Here is a 10,772-nt window from a genome sequence, read left to right as displayed (position 1 = left end):
TGTTCTGTTCATCAAGTGGAAAATTTTGAGATTCGTTATACACAACTCCTTAAGAATCCCAGGATGGTCTAGCCTCAGTTGCCCACGGTGGGAACACAATAGTTGTGGCAATGAACAGTATGGGGCAAAAGTAATTTTAAGAGTGTGGAGTTGGCCTCTTTTGTTAACTACTTCAAAAGCCTTGAAAAAGATATTTACAGGGTCAGAATTAGTACACTTACAACTCAAAGCATGCTGTGAAAGTCAGAAAACTTCGATGCAGTGTGAAAAGAAACCTTTATGTTGTAGACTCATGAGACAAACAAGGCTGAAAATTATATCCAGGACATATTTGTGAGGGCAACAGAGCCGAGAACAGACTATATGCATAAGCTCAACAGCTGATAGGAAAGTAATAGATCTAAGAGATGAGGCTTTGGGATATATAAAATTAAGATTTTTGAGTGCCCAGGATCTTTTGCATTCTATTTAGGTTAGCAGAATTAACTATCTCCCCATTGTTAGCAAAGGAAGTATCCCTTACCTGGAAAGGCTGAAAATACCTTACCTGAAGTAGATGTCTTGCTACATGATGCTCGTAGCTTCCTCCTTTAGAACAATCCATGTGGACTCCCATTGCTTCCAGGTTAATAATTGTAGTTGGAACATAGCACAGCCTCGATAGGGAAATAAAGTGCTTTCTCTAAGAGAGGTAGACATCCTCTCAGTTATGAGGCCTGGCTAAGTTTGCATGGGTAGCAAACAGGAACAGAGTGGCTTTTGAGGGTATCCAATCAGAAAAGACTGAAATCTGGTCAGGCAATAATGTATTGACATAGGAAGACTCATGATTTAGAATTTAGAGTTTTACGCATTGACAAGGACACTTAGCACCAGCCTAAATATGTTTATGTTTGGTCCTTAAAGTTAGGACATAACATTGGCCTGTAACAAATTTTGTAGAAATTGCCCTGGCAGAGTACCAGGGAACACCTCAGAGGTGTGGGGATGTCAGAATGGACCTTTTACACAAGACTGGAGAAGATGCCATCTGATCATATTTCCCAGGAGGGCCCAGAGAACAAGCCCTTTACTAACACAATAAAGAATCACAAGTACAGATGGCTTGCCCACTTTGATGATATGGTGATGGCTATCCTAGAACTAAGGTCTAGTTAATCAGTGGGAATGAGAGGATTCTGGAATGAGAGACTAGCTGGAAGTCCTCAACTGACCAAGGTAAGATGCATGCAGTCCTGTAATGGGCAATGAGCCTTAAGTGGCAACTGGGGTACTTTGATCCACAAAGATCTATGACGAAGTGTAATATTCTGAGGAATTAAAAATATAGGGAACCAACCATTTACGTCATTTAAGAAACAATTGAGAATTGTTTAGCAGAATGTTAATGTCAGCTACCACACTGGAAGGTTTGTAATCTCTCATTCCATTCCCAAATCTGATCAAGTTCACAGACCCAGGGCCCATTAATTGATGAGGAGGTGATGTTCAGAAAGGACTCTGAAAAGTTTCTAGAAGTGTGTAAAATCAATATTGCCCCAATCATTCCCCAAAGGGAACATTAGGCATATCCCAGAGTAACTGTGTGCTCGAGAAAGGGAAATACCCAATATTTTGAGGATTACTGAATATACCATCTGCTCTGACACCAATACCTGGGAACCCAAAAGCCATCATATTGCCTGCAAGAGTGGGGGCTTATGGAGGCCAGAGGATAAATGAAATCCTATCCCAATGAGGTATCACAGTGGATCACTGGGTCTATAAACCTATTGTGTAGTTTTTTTCCCCACTCTCCTAATCTATGACTGGAATTAATATACTTAGGATCTGGCCCAACCGGGACCTATAGAGAGAGAAGGGACCAACCGGAAGTCTCTGATGTGCACCATATCTTTTCTATTCAATCTGCTATTTTAGTTGAAGTAGTTAGAAAAAATTTACTTTACACAGATATGTAATTGGAAAAGGTAAATGTTTCATATCGTTTTCAGATAATTGCTGTTCTTTGATACTACACTAAAATTCAACAAGTAGTGACTTTTCAAATGTGAGTTTCAGTGTGGAATCCGAAACTGTATCAGTGAACCTTTCATACTTAGTTACTTAATAACCCATTTGCCTGTCTTGCATTTTGAATACATCTTTTTGCCGGTTCTGGATTTTATAGTATCTTCTTAATATGGACTCATTTCGTTATACAATAGCAAAAAAAACTTATTCATTATGATCACCACTGATCTTCTCAGAAAGGTCTTTAGGGATTTAGAAGCTGCAGTGCACAGTGCAGTTAAGCATTTTCCAGAATGCTAATTGTTGCTTTAAGGCTTAAATTTTGTCGTAATAAACAAATTCCATCAATTTTCCTTAAGGTGACAGGTTTGCTTCATTCATTTGCAATAAAATGTCTGCCAAGTTCCCAAGTCTCAATGACCAGAGTTTGTCCAGCTGTTGTTCTTTCAAGTAAAATGCTACTGTGGGGAAAAAAAATAAATGACTAGAAAAACTCAATCCTGAAGACAACCTTCATGCTTTGGTATGCAGCAAAAGGTATTACATGTACACTTCCCATTTCAGCACACAGAATATTGAAAATGCTGAGTAAAGTGTAACACAAATAACGTCTTATGGAAAATAGCTATATTTTCGAGACAGTGAACAGCAGAGTGACACTATTTTACCAGATCAGAAATGAATACTTTTATTTCATCAGGATATTCTTAACTTTTTCCCCTCTGAGTGCCTGGCAGTAGAGAATACAAGTACAGGTCGGTGCTTATTTGATTTGTACCAAGGCATCAGCAGCACTGCCAACCATTGATGTTGGCATCACTGGTGCAAGTATCAACGGTGTAAAAGGGGAAAATCACATCTTATATTATTATGAAAATAACTGGAAACAGGTCTCAAGAGTCCCTCAGAAATCCACAAACTATACTTCGAGAACTTCTGCCTTAAAGCCAATGAAGGCTGGAGTACCAGGTAGAAATAGAGACTTTTTGAGCCCCCAAATGTGATCTTTGTGAAAGTACCACACAGAATAAGGATCAGAAATTGCAACAACACTTTTCACGAGTCCCCAGCATGCGAGCAAAGGAGCTTCAGTCCCTGATGTTTCTTTCCACTGTGATGGAAACAGCCCCAGGTCCTAGCAGACAAAGAAGGCAAAGTTGCCTTTGAGAGGAAGCCAGTCACTGCTCTCCCCCCAGTTATCTTCACAGATAACCAGAGGCTCTGGGAAATTCACGTGCACCTTTTCCTATCGCCCTTAGAGCAAGGAACAATTGTGAGAATAGACGTTGAAGAGCAGCTGAAATGCCACAAAATTCCCAGAGGTTGATTTGCAAAACAAGATCTAACCTGAGTCTAGTAAAGGTTCCCTCTTCACCCTAACAGGCTTGTAATTTCATTAGCAAGGAAATACATCATTGAACTTTCTAAAATGTCTCCATAGTCCCCAGCACAGCACTGGCCCTATAATAAGACTTAGATAAATACCTGATTCACTGACTTATTGATATAATAAGAAGCTGAGCTGAGTTCGTGGGTGATGGAGGGGAACATAATGAAGCAAATATGCCCCAGGCAGAGATATTTCATGCAAACTCTCACATAATAGAGGTATGCACTCATGATCAAATTCTCTTAGTTCCATTTCCTTAATTTTTTTATTTGCAGATAAAATATCATTTTTAATGTCTTTTCATTTTCATAGACACTCCATATAGTTTGTCCTGTTCTGTAAACAATGCTCTAGTGGCTCATTCTCAGCTCGGCCTCACTCTGAGCCCTACAACCAACTGGTGGCCCCAAACAGTGCAGACAGCAGGAGGCTGACTTGCTGCCACCATGTCTCAGGCACAGCAGGTACTGGCGGGGAGTCCTGAGGTCCTTAGGAGGGCTGTGGCAGAGAATGCGCTGGAAGAGTCTAGTACTTCTCGTGTTATATGGCGAGGACTTGAAATCTATTTCCTAGGTATCAAGTGCTTCGAGAGTACCTCCCTCAAAGCACCATTTTGCTACTGTGACATTTAACAGACATTTCAAACTTGAGAATGCATTCAGCAGCTTTAGTATATGCTGGCATTGAACACAGCACTCAAAAATCTGGTCCGGAATGAAAGAAAGATCTTCATCTAAGCCCCTTGCCTCTGCAGAATGCTGCGATCGACTACAATGACCCAAAGAGACTAAATAACTTATTAAGTTTTAGCTCGTGTACAAACCATCTAGAAGATCAACATTTCATCATATGTATGTATTATATGTTTTATGTATATTTTCCATACATAATATGTATATACGGATTACATATATTTTATGTGTATCTACTTATATTTAGTATCCTCTGATTTTTTTTATTTGTTTGATTTTCAGAAAATGAAAGTCCCATTGCTAGCCTTCATCATTAGCAAAATGGGCTCTATGAGGTATAGTTTTAGGACCAGCGGAAGGGCCCCACCCCCCAGCCTTCTGAAATTCCCTCTGCTCAACCCCTTGTAGGTGAGCGAAAGCCCTTGCACAGAAGCAATGTTTTATGTACAAAAACAGCTGTCTTAAAATATACAGTAGAGACAGTAATTTTTAATTCCTTTATACAAAAGTATAAAAGAATTCCCCATTTGGTGGGCAGATATTGCAAAAGCCTGAGCTCCTGAGGGCAGTGGGTGCCATAACACAGTGTGGAGGAGGATGGAGTACCCCAGGGGGACAGAGGAGCTTTAAAGAAGGGAAAGATCAGAGCTACTGAACACCAGCTGCCCGGATTTCACAACTTCGTCAGGCCAATTCAGAAAATGTCAGTTCTTTGAAACAGTACTATACAAGACAGCCTTATTTAAATAATTCTCCTGAAGCATGGCTGCCCTCCACTAATTGCTTGTTACCCAGAGCTGTCCTAATAACAGAGTTATTTGGTGTTTTCTTTGCTTACTGTTTTCAGGGAAAAACATATTTTAGCTTTTGATGCTTGATTTTGTAATGTCTGCACGTGTATAAATATTTCGATTGTGATCACTTCTCTACAGCAAGTTCTATACATGAATGGAAGAATCCAAATGCGCAGGTAGCGTGGCCAGAAAATTCACCTGTTTGTTTGTTTGTTTGTTTGTTTGTTTGTATTGAGAAACCAGGGCCACACCCCTCCCACTCCTTCATCCTCTTGTCTTTATAAATGCTGCTGAGGGCTAGAAGCCTCTAAGAACAAAACACAGAAGAAGAAAGCAAGGACAGAAAACTGCCACGGGGTCCCGGCTCCTTCTACTTCAACAAACCTCTCTGCTTGTAGACGTCAGGTGCACCCATGGAGCTTGCTTCCAAAGCCTTGGCCCAGCTCTTCCAGGATTTTACTGCTTCCTCTTCTTTTTTTTTTTTTTTTCTCTCTCTCTCTTTCTCTTTCTCTCCCTTTCTCTTTCCCTCCCTCCCTTCTCTTTCTCTCTTTCTTCCTTACTCTCTCTCCGCATCTCAGACAGCTGTGTCTCCGTGTCTCATCTTCAAACTCCACTTATTCAAAAACTCAACTTACTTGAATATTGTTAATCCACGATGTCTGAAATTGACTTCTCCTGTCTTAAAACCTCTAGTGCTTAGAGGAGAGTTCTCCAAAAGAGCAGAATAGTAGAAAAAGAGGCATGAGTGAGCCCAAACGTGTTCTAGGTGTATTCTTTATGTTATTTTTAATTTTTTCTTTCCATGGTATGAACTCAGAAATGGAATGCATATATAATATAGAGAGAAATGGAATGGAATACATATTTGCACTACAATCGGTTTTCCATGGCCCACCAGAATATAAAATCAATCCGGAGTTACCATGAAGTCAGGCTTTCCATCAGGACTCTGGATGCTCCCTCTGTCCTCCGTGTGGCTCCTCCACCTGCCTCCCTCTGCCCCATCTGCGCACACTGGGTTGGGGCACATGACACCTCTGACCTGCCATTTGCAATCCAGTGGCTCACACCATCTTTCTATAATTGCTGTTCTGGAATTTTTAAGAGGTTCACCATTTTATAAATCCTTGTCAAATTATTCCAGCTTGAAGAATAATTCTGGTGGCGATATGCCCAAGTGATTTATTCTCTACTTCATCTTAAATATTCTCACAATCATTTTTCTCCTTTAAGTTTTTTTTCTTACTTTCATATTTTTGCTCTTAACTCTTCCTTCTCCTCAAATCCATCTAGAATAACAGTTTAAGGTTTCCATGCCATTGCTTTTTATCATTGTGCTTAAATTTTTTACTGCTTCTATACTAATGTTTTTAGGATTTGGTCTTAGCATTTATTTCGAATTGAATCTATTTTAACTGAAGTTTTAAATTTTAGCTTTAATGTTTAACTTTCATATTAGAGCTCAGCTCTCCTATGTTTATGGGAATTAAGAGTTAGTAACATACTCCCATCTGTTTAACATTTCTTCTCAACATTTTATGTTCTTACAATTTTTAAAATATATTTTCCCAATTGCACCTCTTCTCTTATTCTTTTCTATACCCTTTTATAACATTTGGTGAGAACCTTGGTCCCCTTCTGTGTAAATTGTGTAATGAGTCTGAATTATCAAAAAATAGAGGAGGGTGCAGGTTTATTTCTGGAGTTGTCCTTAGGCTTACTTCTCCGGCATTTCCAAACAGATCTAGACCTCACACCTCTAATGAGGAACGTTCAAAAACAAACTTGAAACACTCAATTTAACCTATAGGTTAATCCTTAAAAGATTTTGTTCTTCCCAGGTAGGCTTCCCTTCATAAGGGAGGGTCTCTCATCTTATGTAGAGAGAGACACATTTTGACATTTATAACCTTTGCACATATTATACACATGTACCATGAGCCTGAAGGTTTTGCAAATTCAAAGCTAGGGCAGGACCCTCCATTCACTGCCCCTGGCCTGAATCCTGAAGAAATCAGGTGGTTATAGACCTGCTGCCAGTTATAGACCTTATGATTAATAATATAGCAGTGAACCAGAGAAAAATTCTAGTTACACTTGCACACTCAATCAATTTTCTGGATTGTGACAGTTCCCTTCTCAGAGGACCATCCAGGGGTCCTCCAAGTGTTGGAATACACTGACCCCCTTCACTCATTGGAAGGGTTAAGGTGAAGGTTCCAAGGAAAATTTGATCCAGATTCTGAGAGATGGGTGTTTATTTATGTGGGGAACTATATTGGGAAAATCCCAGGATAAAAAACATACCAGACCCTAAAGAGAAGAAACATTTTTGCTTTAGATCAATTTTTCGGTTCTCTTTAGGAAAATTCTGTATCGCGATGGATAGAAATGTTCTTCCTAAAGGAGCACTGAATATTCTTCTGGGGAGAATATAATTTCAGAAAGAAAACCTAAATCTATAAAGTCCTAGATGAAAATCAAATTATTTGTGGGTTTTTGCACTTTATATCCCTTCTGGTGAACCCTACTATGTAGTTTTTTTGTCTTATCATGGAGTTAACTTGAATTTCCATATAATGACGAATGTCAATGAACATTTTTCCATGTGTTTCTTGGTCATTTGAATATCTTCTTTTGGTGAAGTGACATTCAAATCTTTTGCAGATTTTGTTTTTTTTTTTTTATATTCTTATTATTGAGGTATAAGAGTTTTAAATGTTTAACACAAATGATATGTTAAGTACCTATTTTGAAAATATATTTTTCAGTCTGTGGCTTTTCATTTTCTTAAAAACCCAGAGAGGCTTATGTGTTTTGGCCAGGATCACACAGCAAGCCCGCTTGATTCTAATTCCACTGTTGTTTCCAATAAGCCATAATAAAGGCAGACTTTCCCCTCATACCACTGAGGAAAATCTGTGGTATGAGAAACATACCCACAGATCAGGAATCTATGGTGGGGGAAGGGGGCAGTAATCTGCAATTAATATGTTGCCTCTTAAGAAGAAACCCTGTTGGTAATTTCCCAAGTGGAAAGACTACCAGGCTCAAGTATTAATAGTCAACCCTTTGGTTTTTTAAGACCATTTCTAATGCAAGAAATAAATCTGATTTTTAAAAGCCCTCAGGACACATGGGTGACTTGGTTGGTTAAGCATCCGACTCTTGATTTTGTCTCAGGTCATGATCCCCAGGTTCTGAGACTGAGTCCTACATTGAGATCTGTGCCGGGCATGTAGCATGCTTCGGGTTCCTTCTCTTCCTCTGCCCCTCTCCCCACTAAAAAAATTAATAAATCAATAAACTTTTAAAAGCCCTCAATGTTTGACATGGACTCTATATATAAACAAATTTAAGCTTTAATAGAATGCAAAAAAAAAAAAATAGCTTTGCAGAGATTTCAGTGGGCCAGTACTATAAAATAGCAGTTTATACATAAGCACAGAATTTTGCTGAAGTAACAGAACCCCCATTTAAGGCCATAACAATGACCTGAGTGTTATTCTCTTTTCCATAGGAACACACATTCTAATAGAACATCCCTAGTCCATGAAGAGCACTGATATGTTTGTACTGATCATTTGTATCCTTCCACTTCATTCCCTTTGAAGTAACTGGCTAGGCATAGAAGGATATACAAAGTGACCTAAACATGGACTCAGTCTACCCCTTTGGCCTAATGCTTCTGACCAACTTATTGACTTTATTTTCCTCTAAAAGCAAAATTTATTTAAATGTTTCTTAATGACCTGAAAGAATTCCTAGTTATATTCAGTTACTAATTTAAGACAGTACAAGAAATCACGGAAAAGCATCTTATTTCCTAAACGATTAACTTCAAAGGAAATTGCAACTTATGATTTACCAAGAAATTGTCACATTCCAGAGAGAAGATTTTATGATACATGCATAGTTTCTCCTCAACTGAGACAGATGCATATTCTTTCAATTATATGGAAGCAAGTTGTTTTCTGAGTTCTTACAATGCTTTCTGATTTTAAAAAATTTCATTTAAAAGCCTAATTGGAAAAAAACAGAAAGAGAAACAAATGCCTGGGGAAGATGTTCTTACCCAAGAACTGATCAAGGAGTTCTTTGAACCATGGGCTTTAATTATTGGCTGGTCATTTCTTTTTATCCACACTGTTGGCATGGTTCCAGCTACATGGATGCAAAGGATAGTCTATGTAAGTTTTAAAAGAGTCACTCAGTACTTACTTCTGCCAAAATTGTAGACTCATCATTTTAATCATTTTATTATATAGTCTGCCTAAAATGCATGCCACTGTTTTCCTTGATAAACAGCAGACTGGGCCTTATCAGGCCTGTAGGTCAGTAAACCTAGAATTACATGCAGAATTTGGACATGAGTATTCCTCAGATGAGCCCAATTCTAAATTTTGTTTAAAGTTTTTATTTTTATCAAAATTATATGCCTATGTTTTAAACTTAAATATTTCTGTACTATTGTTATATAAAATAACTTCCCTGACCAATTCTCCTTTGTCCCATTCCCTCCTCTCCTTAGGTAGCCACATTCAATTCTTTCCAAGCTGACATTTTAAAAAAATTACTTTGATATTATTAAATAGCATGCTTACTAATTCTTGACTATTTAGCTTTAGTGTTTTCAAAAGGATACCCATTACAGAGGATGAGGATGAATCTTTATTTTCTCTCCCACCACTCTGTACTTGCCTGTCCCTCATCTCCATGTACTCTTGTTATAGTTTAATCATAATATAAATCAATAGTCAACATATACGTTGATAGGACTATGTAAACACTATTCCCAGCTGAGTTGCACAATAAACTATGATTACTCAACCTCACTGTACACCTCTTTGTTTTTCCTGGGTTAATAATTGCATACTTGTCTAATTTTCTAGGTAATTATCAATTTAACCTTAAATATTCAGGCAATCCTGTATCTCTCCTTAGTAAATAACAAATATATAAGGTAGTCTATCAATTTCATCTTCTTTAAGAAATATCCTCTGGAGTCATCTGAGGTGTTCCCATATGGACCAGTTGTTTACTAAACCTCCATCCCCTCCTAAAGATTCCCTTTTCTCTCCTCTCAGTGAGTTTTTTTATTGTTTTTTATTTTATACCTTCCTCATTCCTGGGTTACTTTCTTATTTTGATAAAGGATATTTTCCAGTATCTCCCAAGATAGGATGCACTAGTAGTAAATTTTTGAGAACTTACATATCTAGCAATACCTACTTTTTTTTCATACTCCATTGATAACTTGCCTGAGTATAGAATTATAAGATTGGAAATCATTTTCCTTTAGAATTTTGTTCTCCAGCTTTTAGTGTCTAGTTGGGTTTCCCACCACCCCCCCCCACCCAAGGGTTCTGGTATGTCTAGATAATTTTCCTTGGTGAAGGTGAAATTTTGCCCATTTTTCTAGACACTCATTGGGCCTATTTGCTTAATAACTCATGTATATCAGATCAGGAAAAATTCTTTAAATCATTGCCTGAAAAAAAAAATCATTGCCTGATAATTTTTTCCCTTCATTTTCTGTTTTCTTTCTGAAACTTCTATTATTTATATAATGTATCTGCTGTAGTTCTCTAACTTATTTATTATTTCTCCTATTTTCCATTTCTTAGCTCTGTTTTCTGGGAAATTAATTTTATTTTCCAGTGTCTACTGTTGAGTTATTTTTTTCTGCTGTCTTATTTTTTAATTTTGAGGTCTTTGTTTCCTATGTCAGCATTTTTAGTTTCATCTGTTCTTGTTTCATGGTTATAATAGCTCCTTTAGTTCTTTCAGGATAGTCATGATGTTTTTTAAATCATCTCCGCTTTGTGTGTATTTCTAATCATTTCCTCTGTTTCCTCCAAGTTTCCTTTTTCCCTTCTTCAT

The 10,772-nt window shown here is 37.8% G+C and overlaps 1 long non-coding RNA gene across 1 annotated transcript in view; it reads left to right on the top strand.

The window, feature by feature from the left end:
- Nucleotides 1–8,440: 8,440 nt before the first annotated feature.
- The window catches only part of LOC140605304 (uncharacterized), a 101,616-nt gene continuing 99,284 nt past the window's right edge, over nt 8,441–10,772 (top strand). The window contains exon 1 of the long non-coding RNA XR_012008007.1: nt 8,441–9,079. This is a non-coding gene — a long non-coding RNA (uncharacterized lncRNA). The remainder of the gene's footprint in view (nt 9,080–10,772) is intronic.

This window comes from Canis lupus, chromosome 15 (genome assembly GCF_048164855.1).
Source record: "Canis lupus baileyi chromosome 15, mCanLup2.hap1, whole genome shotgun sequence".
Taxonomy (NCBI): Eukaryota; Metazoa; Chordata; class Mammalia; order Carnivora; family Canidae; genus Canis; species Canis lupus.
The sequence above is the reverse complement of the archived record's forward strand: the minus strand, read 5'-3'. Positions and strand labels throughout refer to the sequence as shown.